At 43.4% G+C, this 18,864-nt stretch overlaps 1 long non-coding RNA gene across 4 annotated transcripts in view; it reads left to right on the forward strand.

Annotated features, from left to right (window-relative positions):
- Nucleotides 1,153-18,864, forward strand: part of ITCH — a 108,851-nt gene continuing 91,139 nt past the window's right edge. For 2 of the 4 annotated variants that reach the window (XR_002340136.1, XR_002340138.1), the window contains exons 1-2: nt 1,153-1,301; nt 6,000-6,076. This is a non-coding gene — a long non-coding RNA (itchy E3 ubiquitin protein ligase). Of the gene's footprint in view, nt 1,302-5,999; nt 6,127-18,864 lie in introns of all 4 variants that reach the window. The other 2 variants (XR_002340135.1, XR_002340137.1) reach the window with 2 other exon arrangements.

Raw genomic sequence — 18,864 nt, forward strand, 5'->3', positions numbered from 1 at the left:
GAATCTTTTTTCTTTTCCCTAGGAATCTGTCTTTAACCAGCTCTCCTGAAGTACACTGCAGGAAACACTGATATGGAGAATTCGAAAGTAATTTGAAAAGTGTAAGTGACTTTCCAGATGGTAAAATAAAATTTTCTTTAGGAGGGAAAACACGCTAAACAGTAATAGCAAAGGTCACTTTGTTGTGCCTCTGAGTCTACCCGCATAGCCTACTAATTCTCACAAACAATCCATGACGGAAGAGGATGGACTCAGGAGCCAGACTGCTTGGGTTCTTATCCAGCTTGTGACTTGGTTTGTGCATCTGTAAAGTGAGGAAAATGAAGGTACTTCCACTGTAGATTTGTTGGGAGGATTAAAGAAGCTTATTGATCAGCATTTAGAATACCTGCTTATGTTGGCACCACTTCCGTGTAGTGATTTTCATCACCTCTAAAAGCACCTTGTTAAAACATGGGTTTGAGCCCAATGAATTTAACTCTCGAGTGTACTTTTTTTTTTTTTTTTTTTTTTTTTGGTCTTTTTGCCTTTTCTAGGGCGAGCGGCGTGTGGAGGTTCCCAGGCTAGGGTCGAATCGGAGGAATCGGAGCCGTAGCCACCGGCCGATGCCAGAGCCACAGCAACGCGGGATCCGAGCCGAGTCTGCAACCTACACCACAGCTCACGGCAACGCCGGATCGTTAACCCACTGAGCAGGGCCAGGGATCGAACCCGCAACCTCATGGTTCCTAGTCAGATTTGTTAACCACTGCGCGCCACGACGGGAACTCCTCGAGAGTACTTTCTTAAGGACTAAGTTATAGTTCAGTGGTTCTCAAAATGTGATTACACACCAGCAGCACACCAGAGAGATCGTTAGAAATGCCAATTATTAAAATTATTAGATTCTATCCCAAATGTGCTCAATTAGAAACTCCGGGGGTGGGGTCTAGTAGTCAAAGTTTTAAGTAGCCCTTCAGGTGATTCTGATGCACACTAGCTTGGGATCAGCAGCTACAAGTCTTTAGAGGTTCTGGTGAGTAGCTGGGAGGGTTTTTTGAAATGCCTGGAAGTCATCCATGAGTCCTTCCCACCTGGGTGAGAGCAAACTTCGATTTAGCGGCGCTCACCAGCCTTGCCAGCTATTCTTGCCCGCAGCTGGCTAGTGCGCAAGGCCTTCTGGGGCTTGTAGTCGGGATCGCGCCCAAGCCAGAGACGCCTGCGCGTTGGCCGCCAACTCGCTCTATTAGCTGCGGTTGGGGCTCGGGACCGGCTGCCATCTTAGTCGAGGGAGTGAAGAGTCGTCGCCGCCCCGAGTCCTGGTAAAAATCCCCGGGCGGACCGGAGGCAGTTCTGGGGAGAGGGAAGGTCCTGGATGAGAGTGTCCAAGGCGAGCAAGGGGTAGAGGAGTGCGGCGCGCTTGCCGGGACCCCACAGCCGCGGCTGCCTCCTCTTCCCTCAGAGCCGGTGCCCGTGGGGGGCGCGGGGAGCTCGGGCTAGTGGCAGGGGCCTGGCGGGGGTGGGTTGGCCGGACGCGCCGAGCGGCCACTGCTGGGCTCAGGCGTCTGGAAGCCCCTCGCCTCGCGGGCGCCCAGTTGTGAAAGGACTGGGCCGCCGCGGCGGGCGCCAGCAGGGTCCGGCCCGGTACCCCTCAGCCCCGCCCGGGGGCCACTCTCCGGCGGCCCGGCCTACGCGCGGGGCCCGGTGGCAGCAGCCGGCGCGAGCGACGTGGCCCTGCAAGGGGCGGCGGCCGGGCCCACCTGCAAGCCACTGCCCTTCCCGAGACTTTTCGGAGCCCCCAGTCTCGAGGGGCCCAGCACAGCGGCTGCCGCCTTTCTCTTTTGCACTCCCCTCCTCCCTCCATTGTCCCCCATCGTGGTGGTCCCGGCACCGGCTCCCTCCTCCGCGCCCACTACCGCCGCCGCCCCGACCCAGCCGGCGCCTCCCGGCGCTGAGTTTTGCAGACGTGGAGCTGTCACTGTCCTTCCTCTTGAGAGTGCCCTTTTCTTTAGCGGAGAAAGGAAAAAAGTAGCCGTGAACGTGTTCTAAGGGTCGAAAGGTGTTTGAGGGCAGACTTAGTGGGCACTAGTGGGGAACTCAAGTTTTCAGACTTAGCTTCGGGCCGATGCTGAGAGAGAGATAAACACTGGGTCTGTGGGCCCCAGGTAAACGTTGGGCCTAAAGTTGGCGATGTAACCAGATGAATTTTGCAAACCACACGAAATTCATAGTTCTCCAGTAATAAGTCAACATGTTTCTTTGGTTATATTCGTATCTTGATCTTGTTAGCTTTTCTGCCATTCTAGAGCTTAAGAATGCCTTGTGAGTGTGAGGTGGGGAAGGAAGAATGGAATTTTTCTTTGAAAATTAATGAGGCACTGGAGCCAGGCATATGTTATTATACTTAGCTGGGGTCTTGCATGAATTCGAATACAACCAGATCTTAAGAAAGTGCTAAAAGCAGTATATTTCCATCTCACAACGGAATAAAGATTTCTCAGCCTGTATAAAGTTTTCATGACAGATCTGGTGAGAACCTGCACTGTTTATTCATAGATTTATTCAAGGTGTAATTACTTCATCTTTAAGATTTAGAAATGAAGGTGGAAATTCAGCTGCTTTTTTGAGCAGTGTAAGTTTTGGGGTTTGAGTCCCAAAGGAATTCCTTCATCTTCATCATGAGTCAAGTCAGCAGGGATATGATATGATATGAAATAAACAAGTGCAGAATACTTCTTCAGTTTATTCTAGAGTTAACTCTATATTCATTAAAGAAACATCTTTACCCCTATTGGAATAGACAAACCAGTAGCCCCTAAATTTGATCATTACAATAACTAGGGGAGTTTTTTAAAAGTGGAAATACCAGAGATTCATTTCCTGAGATCGATTTGATACTTTTGATTTAACCTTGACAAATTTATTTTTTAAACTTGCCTCAGGCAGTTCTATTGGTCTTGGGAACCACTGAGACTAACAATGTGTTCAAACCAAAAAGCTTTGATAGGAAAGAGGAAGTAGCCAGTTCTGTTTGGGTTGACCTTGGAAAGGAGGAAGGATCTGCCCCTGGACCTAAGTTATGTCTTAGTTGATGAGTAGGAGTGTGATTGTGATGGGGAAAGGAAAGGACAGGGGAGGCAGAGGAAACTTGTTAATATTGTGTGTAAATGCAGAGAATTGTGGATGAAAAAGGGAGCAAAGAGTGGAATGGGGAAGGAGAGCGATGTGTATATGAGGCCAGAAAGGTAAAAGGAGGCAACGATATGAAAAGTTCTATGTGTAATGCAAAAAAACTTGTTTTATGTTGTTAGCAAAAGATACAGATTTTTAAACAGGGAAGTTATGTGAGTACATTTGCTTTAGAAAGATTCCTCTGGCGATTAAGAGTGAAAGGATGGAAGAGTGGCTATTGTAGAAGTCTAGGTGAGAAGTGAAAAGGCTTGACCTTGGAGAGAGGCTGTGGGGATGATCACAGGATTGGATTGAATTCCTCACTTGTGCAATTTTGTTGCCCTTTTTCTGTATGAGGATTTTTTTTTTTTTTTTTTTTTAGGGCCAGCCCAGGTAAAGGGCTGTTTTCTATCAGAAGAACCCATTAGCAAAAGTAAATATATTGCCAGGTTATATATGTTAATGATACCAGAATGTATTGTTCAGTAGCATCCTGAAAAATTAGTATCAGATCAGTTGCAATTTGGAGGAAAATTTGGAGATTAGACTGAAATTTATGACATTGCTTTAAGCTTGTTTCAAGTGTTTTTCTCCAACCCTCAGAAACTTGGTATTAGAATTTTAGAGCTGGAAGATATTGTAAAAATTTATCTAGTCCACAGTGGCAGATGTGTTTTGTTTTATGGCGCCAACTTTCCTTTGAAGTAGCTGCCAGAAGCCCTGTGTTGGGAAGGATTTTAGTCCATATGTGTTCTCTGGGAAAGTGAGTTATGATTGATTATTGATGACTCCTCTGTGGATACTGGTTTACTGATGCCTCTTTTGTGGACACTAGTTATGTAGTGGGTAGTATATGCCAGATACATTCTTAGACTAGGCCAACCTGTTAGTTTTCTATTTGTTTTTTAAAAAAACAAAAAACAAAAAAACTAAGGAGCTCCCATTGTGGCTCAGCAGAAATGAATCTGACTGGTATCTATGAGGATGAAGGTTCTATCCCTGGCCTTGCTCAGTGGCCTAAGTATCTGGCATTGCCATGAGCCGTGGTGTAGGTCATAGACAAAGCTCAGACCTGGTGTTGCTGTGGTGTACAGCTCTGATTCGACCCCTAGCCTGGGAACCTCCATATGCCAGAGATGTGGCCCTAAAAACACAAACAAAACCAAAACAAAAAAACTAGTTAAGAATCCACTAGGGGTTCCCATTATAGCTCAGTGACTTAGGAACCCAACTAGTAACCATGAGGATGTGGGTTCGATCCCTGGCCTTAGTGGGTTAAAGATCTGGCATTGCTGTGAGCTGCCGTGTAGATTACAGATGAGACTTGGATCTGGTGTTGCTGTGGCTATGGCATAGGCTGGCAGCTGCAGCTTCAATTCAGCCCCTACCCCGGGGAATTTCCATATGCTGCAGGTGTGGCCCTAAAAAAAAAATCAGAACTAGAAGTAAAATCAAGTTTAACTTTTGTTATGTTTTCCAGTGTATCAAGATGAATGTGTGCTACTAAAGAGCTTTTGGTATTGGACCAAAAGAAAAAAGTATTTCTAGCCTATATCTTTTGACAGAGAGTTTAACACAGAACTTTGACCTAGCAGTGAGTTTTGCTGTATTCATTCTGGCTTAAGAAATTTGTGTTAGTAGTATTTATAGGAAATAGCCTCCCCCCCTTTTCCTTTCTTGTTCTTTACCCTTCTCTCAATTTGGGTTTTGGGGATTGGTTTCCTTTATATGAGTTAAGGCAAAAGTATATAAAGGCTTTTTCTCCCCCCTTATTTATAGCACCTATCCAAATTGTGGGCTCATAATAAGCGCTCAGTAAAGGCATGTTGATTTTTGTGGCTGTAAATTATACTGGCTTTGAATCAATATAAATTAGCAAGGGGGGTTACAGAACAGAATTGCAGCATTCTCTGGTTGAGAGGTCAGCCCTCAGCTAAAAATGTTGGGTTGGAAACTAGCCTCACAACCAGAAGCTGTTCCTTGCCTCTGTCCTTTTTCAGTCTAATATAGTGTACTGTTCTTGGAGAACTACTGCCAGCTCAGCTCTTTGCTTCTTTTCAGAACTGGTTATACTCAAATCCTTGGAGTGCTTTTTCTTTTCTTATTCCTATGAGCTTCCAAGTTGGCAGGGACCGCCCTTACTGTGATCCCAGTAGGTAGACTATGTGTTTATATGGCCATCCTTGTTTTGCCATTTGGCCATATGCAGGTAGGGATCACCTCATACTATGTGAGTCATTTTCTCCCTTACTTACCTTCTTATTGGGCCTGCTCCATCAAAAATTATCCTAGGGAGTTCCCGTTGTGGCGCAATGGTTAACGAATCCGACCAGGACCCATGAGGTTGTGGGTTCGGTCCCTGCCCTTGCTCAGTGGGTTGACGATCTGGCGTTGCCGTGAGCTGTGGTGTAGGTTGCAGACGCGGCTTGGATCCCGCGTTGCTGTGGCTCTGGCGTAGGCTGGTGGCTACAGCTCCGACTCGACTCCTAGCCTGGGAACCTCCATATGCCGTGGAAGCGGCCCAAGAAATAGCAAAAAAAAAAAAAAAAAAAAAAAAAAAAAAATTATCCTAGCAAACTTTTTTTTCACTTAAAGAACTCTGATTTTATTTTATTTTTTGGCTGCACCTGCAGCATGCGGAAGTTCCTGGGTCAGGGATAGAACCCACACCACAGCAGCGACCCAGAACTGCTGCAGTGACAGTGCCAGATCTCTAACCCATTGCTCCCACAAGAGAACTCCCCAGTGAAACTTTTTAAAGCACATTGTGTCCTCAGGTTCCCAAGGTCATCACTGATCTGATGTATTTACAGAGATAATGTGTTAATGGACCCTCCTTCCTCTCTCAGGTAACATGCATTTAGCAGTGGCCTTCTGGAGACAGCGCCTTAACCCCAAGAAGTGACTCAAACGGTGAAAACTTCAGGTATTGTGGCATGCCTGTGAGAGAGATTAGGGACAGTGATGATGCAGAGGGTGAGCCCTGATCATATTAATGGGTATGGGGAGGTATGGGGAGAGACCATTGTTGATGTTGGCTACATGAATTGGTTCGAGAAAGAGATGGTTTCCACTTGGATCTGAAACCATAAGCTGCCTCTCTACAAGGCTTAGCCTGTGAGCCACATTGTACTCTCTTTTTTTTTTTTTCCGGTGCTTCCTAGGGCCGCACTCACAGCACGTGGAGGTTCCCAGGCTAGGGGTCAAATCAGAGCTACAGCTGCTGGCCCTCACCACAGCCACAGCAACACAGGATCTGAGCCGTGTCTGCAACCTATACCACAGCTCACAGCAACGCTGGATCCCCAACCCACTGAGCAAGGCCAGGGATTGAACCCGCAACCCCATGGTTCTCAGTCAAATTCATTTCCACTGCGCCATGATGGGAACTCCCACATTGTACTCTTAATTTAATTTGGGTCCTCTGACTTTTCTGTTTGTCTGGCTTCCTTAGACATATACGTGCTTTTCTTGTGTTCTTTTATAAGCATTTACCTCTATGTACTTGTCCAGACATGTGCACATATATGGTTGAAAAGTGTAGGACTTTAAAAGAAGTCAGAATGATATAGTGGAAAAAGAAAAGAGGACTTGGAGAGGAAAGGTCTGTGTTCTGATTCGATTTTGCTACTGATAAATTCTGATTGTTGGCAAATTATTTAATCTTGACAGGACTCAGTTTATATATCTATAAAATGTTGATTCCTACTTGCCTCCCTGGCATGTTGTGAGGATCAAATAAAACAATACATTAAATTTTTAGAAAAAAATGAATTCATAATTTGAGGTATTATCTAGATCTATAAAGTGGGAAAAGTTGGCAACAATATTGAAAAGGAAGACATGAGAACAGTACCGATTCACTTTAAAAGATCAGGAGAGGAGTTCCCGCTGTGGTGCAGGGAATAAAGATCCAGCTTGTCTCTGTGGAGGCACTGGCTCAATCCCTGGTGCAGGCCAGGGATTGAATCCGAGCTGCATCTGTGACCTACACCACAACTGCAGCCGCTCTAGGTCCTTAAGAACTTTCATATGCCATGGGGGTGGGAAAAGAGGAAAATAAAATTAGGAGAGAGATGAAAAAAAAGATCAGGAGAAAGAAAAAAAAAAAAGCCTACTGGTTAAGAAAAAAAAAGTAGAGTATAGAAAAAGTCAAGGGAGTTCCCATCTTAGCATGGTGGAAACTTAGCCGACTAGGAACCATGAGGTTGTGGGTTCGATCCCGGGCCTTGCTCAATGGGTTAAAGATCCGGCATTGCCATGAGCTGTGGTGTAGGTCGCAGACATGGCTCAGATCCCATGTTGCTGTGGCTGTGGTGAGGACTGGCAGCTGTAGCTCTGATTTGACCCCTATCCTGGGAACCTCCATATATGCTGCCAGTGTGGCCCTAAAAAGCAAAAAAAAAAAAAAAGAGAGAGAGAATAGGGAGTGAATGAAGTAGAGCACATGAATTGGTAGATGAGAAAGCTGAATAAGAAGAGAGGGTCCCTTTCGTTTTGCTAACCCTAACCTTGTGAATTAAAAGGTTGTTCCCAATATTTTTATTATTGTTATTACCACCTCTCTTCATATAAGTGTCCCATCTATACTTAGCTTCTTGTCTCCTTTATAAAAATTAGTGTTTCTTATCGATTCGATTTGTGACTTTTTGTGTTTTAGGGACTTTTTTTGGCCACATATATGGAGGCATGTGGAGGTTCCTGGGCTAGAGATTGAACCCATGCCACAGCAGCCACTCAAGCCGTTGCAGTGACAACATCAGATTTCCTCGGCCTGCTGCACCGCAAGAGACCTCCTAGTTTATATTTTTGATAACTAGTTGCCTTATATTTATGAGAGACCAAGGCTATGATTTGCTTATTATGGTATACCAGGCCAGTGTGATAATCAAATGTGTGTTTAATCTGTTCTTTTATGTAATTATGAAGAGAAAGGAAGGAGTTGGTGGGGATGCTTTGTGAGAGATCCTAGGAAAGGGAAGTGGTTAAGAGGAAAAGAGATGGTGAGAGTAATTCTTAGAGGATAATGAATGGAAAATCATGAAAATGGAAAAACAAACAAACATGTAAAACAAAAAAGATAGTGTTTTCTGCAGTTGAAGAAACATGGCACATTTCCTATCTTTAATGGTGATAATACTTGACAAAAAGTTATGTGCTAAGAAAGATCATTTTCCATACCAAATATCTTTAAAATAGTTCTAAAAGTATCCACTTCATCCTGAGGGCACAAAGTAGTTCTTTTTGGAAAGAAAACTGTGCCAACATTCAGGAGGCCTGGGTTATGGCCTTGGTATTGCTTGTTACTTAAATTCTGTGATTTTTTTGGTGGGGGGACCACATCTGAAGGATATGGAAGTTCTCAGGCTAGGGGTCCAATCGGAGCTACAGCTGCTGGCCTATGCCACAGCCAGAGCAATCCAGGATCTGAGCCGTATCTGTGACCTACACCACAGCTCACAGCAGCGCCAGATCTCTGACCCACCAAGTGTGGCCAGGGATCAACCCTGAATCTTCATGGATGCTAGTTGGATTCATTTCCCCTGTGCCACAACAGGAACTCCCTAAATTCTGTGATCTTGAGCAATTCACTTAAATCTTTCTGGCCCTTATTCTATTGAAAGTATAAACACATGCTCTCTTAAGTTCCTTCTAGTTCATTCTTTGTCCTTTGTGCTTCATTTGCTAAGTACTAATTTTTCAGGGTTTTGTTGATATCACAATATAGGAATGGTTTAAAATATAATAGGACTTCGTAATATTCAGTGCTTTATAAATGAGAAGCCATTTTATTTTATTATTATTATTTTTTTGGCTATGTCCATGGCATGTGAAAGTTCCCAGGCCAGGGAGCATACCCATGCCACAGCAGTGACCCAAGTCTGGATCTTTAACCCACTGCACAACAAGAGAACTCCGGAACACCTGTGATTTTAAACCAAGAATTCATTGGAGTTCTTGTCGTGGCTCAGAGGAAACAAATCCTACTAGGAACCACGAGGATGGTTCGATTCCTGTCCTTGCTCAGCGGGTTAAGGATCTGGTGTTGCCGTGAGCTGTGGTGTAGGTCGCAGACGAGGCTCAGATCTGGCATTGCTGTGGCTCTGGTGTAGGCTGGTAGCAACAGCTCCGATTAGATCCCTAGCCTGGGAACCTCCATATGCCGCAGGTGCGGCCTTAAAAAGACAAAAAAAATAAATAAATAAAAAATAAGAATTCGTCTGTGTTTGAACTTACTTGCCTTACTGCAGAAATAGTCCAAGAAATATATATTATGTATATTATTTTTTTGGATTCCCTAAACATTTCTCTGTTAATTACAGGGAAATTTTTCTTTTAAGACAAGAAAGTAATCCAGAAATGCTATCTGCATTTAGGTAAACTTTGGTTTGTTGGTTTTTTTTGTTTGTTTGTTTGTTTTTCCATTTCTTGGGCCGCTCCCGCGGCATATGGAGGTTCTCAGGCTAGGAGTTGAATTGGAGCTGTAGCTGCCAGCCTACACCAGAGCCATAGCAACACAGGATCCCAGATGCATCTGCAACCTACACCACAGCTCATGGCAACGCCAGATCCCTGAGCAAGGCCAGGGATCGAATGCTCGACCTCATGGTTCCTAGTCGGATTCATTAACCACTGAGCCACAATGGGAACTACTGGTTTGTTTCTTAGTCGTTTTTGCGAAGAAAGAATAGTCTGTAAAATTTAGTCTTTTGGAGTTCCTGTCATGGCTCAGTGGAAATGAGCCTGCATCCATGAGGACACAGTTTTGATCCCTGGCCTTATCCAGTGAGTTGAGCTGTGGTGTAGGTCACAGATGTGGCTTGAATCTGGTGTGGCTGTGGCTGTGGCATAGGCCAGCAGCTGTGGCTCCGATTCAACCCCTAGCCTGGGAACCTCCATATGCCGTGAGTTCACCCCTAAAGAGCAAAAATAAATAAATAAAATTTAGTCTTGTTTTTTTTTGTCCTAGAGAGTCAACTGAAATGGTCACAGAGGAAAGGATGATAGTCTAAAGGAATACTATTTTAGGGGTTAACATTGTGCACTAGACTAACATTGTCTAATTTTGAATTTTGGCTCTTCCACATATTGGCAGTATGACCTTGGCCAAATCAGTAAAACTTCTTGGTGCCTTAGTTTTCTCATCTGTGAATTGGGAACAATAATAGCATATGTCCAGAGTTGTTGTGTGGATTAAATGAGATAATGTACTTTTGCTTGAACAGTAGTTGGCTGAGAGTAAGCAGGAAATGTTAATTACTATTTTCGCTATTGTTGTCATTATCATATTGTTACCACCAACCTTGTCTGTCTTAAATTATCACCTCAATTCATTAACTCATTCAGTAAATTTATCTGTGGTGTGTATTGTAAAGTCAGATTCCTCTACAGGGCTAGCTGAACATTTTATTTTATTTTATTTATTCACTTTTTTTGTCTTTTTAGGGCCATACCTGCGTCACATGGAGGTTCCTAGGCTAGGGGTCCAATTGGAGCTGTAGCTGCCCGTCTGTGCCAGACCCACAGCAACGCAGGATCCAAGCCTCCTCTGTGACCTACACCACTACCTGAACATTTTAAATACTAATGGTAGGAGTTCCCCTTGTGGCTCAGCGTAAACAAACCTGACTAGTATTCGTGAGGACACAGGTTTGATCCCTGGCCTCCTTCAGTGGTTAAGGATCTGCTGTTGTGGTGAGCTGTGGTGTAGGTTGAGGGCTTGGACCCCACGTTGCTGTGGCTGTGGGCGTAGGCTCCAATTGGACCCTTAGGCTGGGAACCTCCATATGCTGCAGGCGTGGCCCTAAAACAACAACAAAAAAAAGTAATGGTAGATCAGATTGGAAGTTAAGTGAATTAGGGAATTAATGTGAATCCAGAGGAACAGCTGTTTTTTAGCTTTTGTTCACTTTATATTTTATTTTAATTTTTTAGCTGCAGTTGCAACATATTGAAAGTTCCCAAGCTAGGGATCGAATCAGTGCCACAGCAACACCAGATATGAGCCATGTCTGCAACCTACAGCATAGTTCACGGCAATGCCGAATCCTTAACCCACTGAGTGAGGCCAGGGATCAAACCTGTGTCCTCACGGACACTAGTCAGATTCGTATCTGCTGGGTCACTATGGGCACTCCCCCAAGTTTATTTTTATTTTTATTTTATTTTATTTAATTTATTTTTTTGGCTTTTTGCCTTTTCTAGGGCTGCTCCTGCGGCACATGGAGGTTCCCAGGCTAGGGGTTTAATCGGAGCTGGAGCCACTGGCCTATGCCAGAGCCAAAGCAACGCGGGACCCTTAACCCACTGAGCAAGGCCAGGGATCAAACCCACAACCTCATGGTTCCTGGTCCGATTCGTCAACCACTGCACCACCATAGGAACTCCCCCAAATTTATTTTTAAATAAATAATTCAGGAGTTCCCTGGTGGCCCAGTGTTTAAAGATTTGGCATTGCCACTGCTGTGGCTTGGGCTCAGTCCCTACCCAGGAACTTCTGCCTGTCAGGTGTGTAGCCAAAAAAATAAAATAAGATAAAATGTATAATTCAGTGTTGGCTCACTATTTTTATTTTTATTTTTTATTTATTTATTTATTTTGTCTTTTTGTTGTTGTTGTTGCTATTTCTTGGGCCGCTCCCGCGGCATATGGAGGTTCCCAGGCTAGGGGTTGAATCGGAGCTGTAGCCACCGGCCTACGCCAGAGCCACAGCAACGCGGGATCCAAGCCGCGTCTGCAACCTACACCACAGCTCACGGCACCGCCGGATCGTTAACCCACTGAGCGAGGGCAGGGACCGAACCCGCAACCTCATGGTTCCTAGTCGGATTCGTTAACCACTGCGCCACGACGGGAACTCCGTGGCTCACTATTTTTAAATGGCTGTATTCATGTATATTGAAGTTCCTGGGCCCAGGATTAAATCTGAGCTGCAGCTATAACCTATGCCACAGTTGTGGCAATGCCGGATCTTTTTTTTTTTTTTTTTTTTCCTTTTTTTCTGCATTTTAGGGCCGAATCCACGGCATATAGAGGTTCCCAGGCTAGGGGTCTAATCGGAGCTACAGCCACAGCAACGCAGTATCTGAGCTGTGTCTGCGACCTACACTGCACAGCTCACAGCAGCGCCAGATCCTTAATCTACTGATCAAGGCCAGGGATTGAACCTGCAACTTCATGGTTCCTAGTCAGATTCGTTTCTGCTGTGCCATGACAGAAACTCCAATGCCAGATCCTTTAACCCACTGTGCAGAGCTGGGTATTGAACTTGTGCCTCCACAGTGAACTGAGTTGGTGTAGTCAGAATCTTAACCCATGAGCCACAATGGGTACTCCAATGTTGGCTCACTATTGATGGGGGGTGGGGTGGCTATAGATGTAATGTGGCCTGAACATCTTAACTTTCTTCTAAGGAGAAGCTGGAATTCCAGATTTTGTGAGAAATTTTTATTTTTAAATGCTGGCAACTGAATGAATTCATAAAAACACTGTAGGCCAAACAGTCACCAGGCAGAATTTTGTCTTGTGGGTTGCCACTCTGCAAACACTGATCTTGACTTTTTGTATAACCCATGTTTCCTCTGGGAAGAAAGTTTATCCACATAGAGATTTTTACAAGTTTAAGCAGTACCTTAAAGTAGTCTAGGGTTGAATGAAGGATATAGAGTAATTATAAAGGCAAAGAAGAGTCAGAAAGTTATTTAAGACTGGGATTCAGAATGGGAGAAATGACGCAAATGGACCTGAGGTGGTGGCAGTACAGTGAATAGGAGTTGGAATTTAGATTTGTCTAAAGAGGGTTTGTATAGTCCTGGTAAGAGAAAGTTTGGAAAGAGACCATTGCAGGGACAGAAAAAAGTTCTCCTCACTTCTAGGTTCTTTGGCTGGCCCAATAATTGATATGACAGATTGATAGAAGAAAAACAAATTTTCCAAGTATGGTACCAGAGCCTCATAAATGTTTGAGAGAGACCTAAAGGGCAGCCTGCTAGTGGAGGCTTATATTAACACAGTGAGCTAAGGAAAGGAGTAAGGGTCTAGTGATGTAAAGGGAGAAAGGCCATTCACTGAAAAAGGAGAGGAGATGTTTGGAAAATAAGGTTGCCCTGTTAAAGCAGGTTAAAGTTCTTAGATAAAAAGATGTGTCTGATAACAAACAGTTCTTTTCCTGGTACAGGCCTCCTTTCCAATGTAAATTTAGGCAGATGGGGAGAGAAGAGGTAAAGAGCTTTTCCTGAATCTGCTGGGTTTTGATTGTTTCTAGCTCAAAATAATCCTTATGCTAAAGTGGCATATTTGGGATGGCAAATTCTGCTCCCCTCACCAGCCTTCTTATTTTGGGATAACCTTAAGTCCTATTGACTGACAGGATAAATTGGTATTTTGTGAAGATTTTTTTGGTACTATTGAGGTTTACAGTAGGGTCGATAGCTTCTGGAGGCAGGGAGACCAGGCTAGGGAGGTGGTAGTGGGAATGGAAAGAGAGGGACAGTGGAATCCTGCAGTAAAGAGGGCAAATTTTGAAGGCTTTTCCTGTATTGATTCTTTTGTAAAAATTAGGGTATGGAGAATAATACTAGAGAGGTTATCTTTTTTTCATGTTATACATCTTTATTACTGTCAGCCCAGTTATCCTCTTTAATAATGGATCACATACATAGCCTTATGATTTCCCAGCTTGCATAAGAAGAACAGAGAAGAATCAAAGTAGTTCAATAGCTTATTACATTTCTAGTTTTGGATTTTTGATGATCTCAGTTAACCTCTGATAGATATGTGTAGACTTGAATTTATACGTGGAATTTTTGTATTTACCAGGGATTGGAAATACTGACAAAAGAAAGATGTGGAATTTTGTTGCAAAAACTTGGCATAGTAATTTATGATTAGAATGTTTAAAGAAGCTGGTAAATGTTGTAGGAAGGTGGAATGTGTTTGTTCTGTATAACCTGAGAAAGTGATTTTTAGGATTTAATTTTCATGATTTAGTGGATCTTTTGTTCATTTATACTCTCATGGAAATTTTCTTGACATACACAGGAAAGTTATTCCTTATTCTTAGGTACAATGCAAAATGTTGTTATTGTAAGGAGTCTTTTTTAGTGAGTAAGCTGGATAGTGTGTTAGATGTAGCCTGAAAATTAAGAATATTTGAGAAATAGCCACATTTCCCTTATTGATGAATAGAAACACTGAACTGAGCTTCTGAAAAGTGGATGGAGTTGCCGCCATCATAGAGATGCAGTGATAGTGTAAAATTTAGCTAAATCTAAATCTCATTTAATGGAGAAGGGATTTAGTTTTTGTTTTTTGAACTTTTGAAGTGTGGTCTAACCTAGTTTGGGGGCTTCATTTGTTGTGAAAATTAAAAGGGATCTTTAAGTGGTTCATTTAATAAGTCTGCTTGAAAGAAAGGAACATGGAAAAGGGTTTAGCTGCATTTGCTGCTGTGGAGAGTTAGTAGTCAAAGGGAAATCCTAGATTATCTTTTTTTCACTTGAATTTTTAGGAGGAAAGATAAGTTACTGTAGGTCATAATTAAAAATTGTATTCTAGGGAGTTTCGGTCATGGTGCAGCAGAAACGCATCTGACTAGTATCTGTGAGGACGCAGGTTCGATCCCTCTTCTTGCTCAGTGGGTTAAGGATCCCACTTTGCTGTGGCTGTGGTGTAGGCTGGCAGCTGCAGCTCTGATTTGACCCCCAGCCTGGGAACCTCCATATGCCACTCGTTTGGCCCTAAAAAAGACAAACAAAACAAAAAACAAAAAAATTGTACTTTATATGTACTGAAATGTGCAGAACCTAGCTACTCCTGGTCTTCATTTGTTCAGAATGTTGATCTACTGTCATCCACTCCTTTGTCCTTTGCTTTTCGGGGTTCAAACTTTTTTCTTTATTTTTTGCTAGGGTTTTAGGAGGGCATGGAGATGTAACACATACGTTCACTTTGTACTGTTAGTTGATTTTACTATATAAATTGGTGTTTTCACTTTTAAGGGACAAAGAAAATGATTAACTTGTCTGTCCTCATTATTTTTTGTTTGTTACTGTGGTAAAATATATATCAAATAAGATTTAAAATTATAACTTTTGGGGGGGTGGGGGGGCTGTGCCCTTGCCCCATTGAGGTTCCCAGGCCTGGATCAATCTGGAGTCACAGCAGTGACAATGCTGGATACTTAACCTAGGGAACTTTTTTGCTTTTTAGGGCTGCATGTAGGAAATAATGGAAGTTCCCAGGCTAGGGGTCAAATTGGAGCTGCAGCTGCCACCTACACCACGGCCACAGCAATGCAGGATCCAAGCCACATCTGAGTCGTATACCACAGCTCACAGCAAATGCCAAATCCTTAACCCACTGAGCAAGGCCAGGGATTGAACCTGCATCCTCATGGATGCTAGTTGGGTTTGTTACCACTGAGGCACAAGGGGAACTCCATGGGAACTTTTTTTTTTTTAAAATGGTCATCCTGGAGTGCCTGTTGTGGCACAGTAGAAAGGAATCCAACTAGGAACGATGAGGTTTCGTGTTCGATCCCTGGCCTCACTCAGTGGGTTAAGGATCTGGCATTGCTGTGAGCTGTGGTATAGGTTGCAGACATGGCTCGGATCCTGAATTGCTGTGGCTGTGGTGTAGGCCAGTGACTGCAGCTCCGATTAGACCCCTAGCCTGAGAACCTCCATATGCCGTGGGGTGCAGCCCTAAAAAGCAAAAAAAACAAAAAAAAAGTCATGCTAATGGGAGAAGTGGTATCTCATTGTGGTTTTGATTTGCATTTCTTTTCTAGTGATCAGTGGTATTGAATGTCTTCTCATGTGCTGTTTGTATAGCTTCTTTGGAGAAATGTTTCTTCAAGTCCTTTGCTCTTTTTTTTTTTTTTTTTTCTTCTTCTGTCTTTTTGCCTTTTCCAGGGCCGCTCCTGTGGCATATGGAGGTTCCCAGGCTAGGGGTCTAATTGGAGCTGTAGCCACCAGCCTGCACCAGAGCCACAGCAACACGGGATCCAAGCCGTGTCTGCCACCTACACCATAGCTTATGGCAATATCGGATCCTTAACCCACTGAGCAAGGCCAGGGATGGAACCCACGTCCTCATGGTTCCTAGTCGGATTTGTTAACCACTGAGCCACAACCGGAACTCCCTTTGCTCATTTTTAAATTGGATTATTTGGTTTTATTGGTGTCTTGATTGTTTTGTAGGCTGCTGCCTACATCTTCTTGGTTTCTTGCTATTCTTCCTTTTCTCTATTCTTGATAAAGCAGTTACAACCATTCTCTAATATATAGTCCCTCAGTAAATGTTTGATAAAATGTTAAAAATAGTGCTTTCTGGAAAGGTTGAAGGATGGTTGGGGCAGGATCTTTTTCTCTGGTTTTAGAATTCTCTAATCTCTTTTAACAATTTACTTTGTGGGGTAAACATTTATAAAGGATTAAGCTTTTAGGCAAAGAAGTCCTTGTGTCATCTAAATTTTCTTTTGGAGAAGGAAGTTACGGAATCTTACTAAAAAGATATTTGCCTCCTTTTAGAGGACTTGCTGTTACTGTTTGCCTACAGAAAATATCTGTCATCCTGAGATATCCAGACAAAGGTTTTTACTTTTGCAATTCTGAAGGGAAGAAAATCTGTTTTAATCATTTCAGTGATTCACTTATTCGAGTTTTTGGGATGATTTGGAATTTCTTACTTTGAGACTATGTTATTTGTTAGGGCTCTTTTTTGTTTAAGAGGGATTTGGGAGTGCTCATAGACTCTATTTTAATAATTTTGAAAAGGACCAAACTGAATAAGTTCATGCACAACAATGACATAAGTATTTTTTTTTTCACTTTTTCCCTTGCTTTTTTGTTTGTTTTTTGTTTTTGCCTCCTTTATGGATCAAACCTGAGCCATAGCAGCAACAACTCTGAGTCCCCAACCACTAAGCCACCAGTGAACTCCCTGTTTAGTTCCTTTTTGGGCTATGTCAAAGTAGAGGAGGCAGTCTTAGAGCAGAATACTAAGGTAAAGATCTGCAGACCCAAAATGAAGGTAGAATTGGCTCTGCTTTCATAATCCTGTTTGCTTCCTATTTTGGGCTCTTGGAAGTAAATGATTCTCTCATTTTTTTCTGGTTTTTTAATGCAATCTTTAAAACAATACTTTTTGAAAAGTTCTTTTAATGTAAAATGCATGAATTTGTTTATAAGGTCTCCATAGTCATTACTCATTACTTGACAGTTCTTAAATAATGTATAAAAATAATCTGAGGAGTTCCCATCGTGGCGCAGTGGTTAACGAATCCGACTAGGAACCATGAGGTTGCGGGTTCGGTCCCTGCCCTTGCTCAGTGGGGTTAATGATCCGGCGTTGCCGTGAGCTGTGGTGTAGGTTGCAGACGCGGCTGGGATCCCACGTTGCTGTGGCTCTGGCATAGGCCGGTGGCTACAGCTCCGATTTGACCCCTAGCCTGGGAACCTCCATATGCCGCGGGAGCGGCCCGAAGAAATAGCAACAACAACAACAACAAAAGACAAAAAAAAGACAAAAAAAAAAATAATAATAATCTGAGAAAGGTTTGCTGGAAGGATGGGGGTGGTGACTATCCAGGGTCTTATATTTTGAGGAGAATTAGTGGATTTTGAAGAGATGGTCACAAAACGAGTTTTTTGGGGGGGAGCTAGGAAATTCAACTTTATATTTAATTAGTTTTGGAGTTCCTGTCGTGGCTCAATGGTTAACGAATCTGATTAGGAACCATGAGGTTGCAGGTTCGATCCCTGGCCTTGCTCAGTGGGTTAAGGATCCGGCGTTGCCATGAGCTGTGGTGTAGGTTGCAGATGCAGCTCAGATCCTGTGTTGCTGTGGCTCTGCCATAGGCCAGTGGCTACAGCTCTGATTAGACCCCTAGGCTGGGAACCTCCATGTGCCGCAGGAGGGGCCCTAGAAAAGGCCAAAAAGACAAAAAAAAAAAAAAAAAAAAAAAGTCTTGTTTTGGGAGTTCCCATCGTGGCCAGTGGTTAACGAATCCAACTAGGAACCATGAGGTTGCACGTTCGGTCCCTGCTCTTGCTCGGTGGGTTAACGATCCGGCGTTGCCGTGAGCTGTGGTGTAGGTTGCAGACACGGCTCGGATCCCGCGTTGCTGTGGCTCTGGTGTAGGCCGGAGACTACAGCTCCGATTGGACCCCTAGCCTGGGAACCTCCATATGCCGCGGGAGTGGCCCAAGAAATAGCAAAAAGACAAAAAAAAAAAAAAAAATTAGTTTTTATAATTTCACCCAAGCATTGTTTGCAAAAGAGAAAAAAATATATATTTTTTTCTGCTTTTCAGGGCTGCACCAGCAGCATATGGGGGTTCCCAGGCTAGAGGTCCAATCAGAGGTACAACTGCTGGCCTATGCCACAGCTGCAGCAATGCCAGATCTGAGCTGTATCTTCGACCTACACCACAGCTCATGGTAAGGCAGGATCGTTAACTCACTAAGTGAGGCCATGGATTGAACCTGCGTCCTCATGGGTACTAGTCAGGTTCATTAACTGCAGAGCCACCATGGCAACTCCGAGAGCAGTATTTATAGTGGTATAACAGTAGCTATATTTATTGTGTCATGTCAAATTCTTTAAACTCTAGCACTAAATAGTCAATCAAAACCGGGACACAATTTGTAATAGTTAATATTAAGTCAAAAAGCCTTTTGTGAGAACAGGGAGAAAATTTCCTCCTGGAAT

This window comes from Sus scrofa, chromosome 17 (genome assembly GCF_000003025.6).
Source record: "Sus scrofa isolate TJ Tabasco breed Duroc chromosome 17, Sscrofa11.1, whole genome shotgun sequence".
Lineage (NCBI taxonomy): Eukaryota > Metazoa > Chordata > Mammalia > Artiodactyla > Suidae > Sus > Sus scrofa.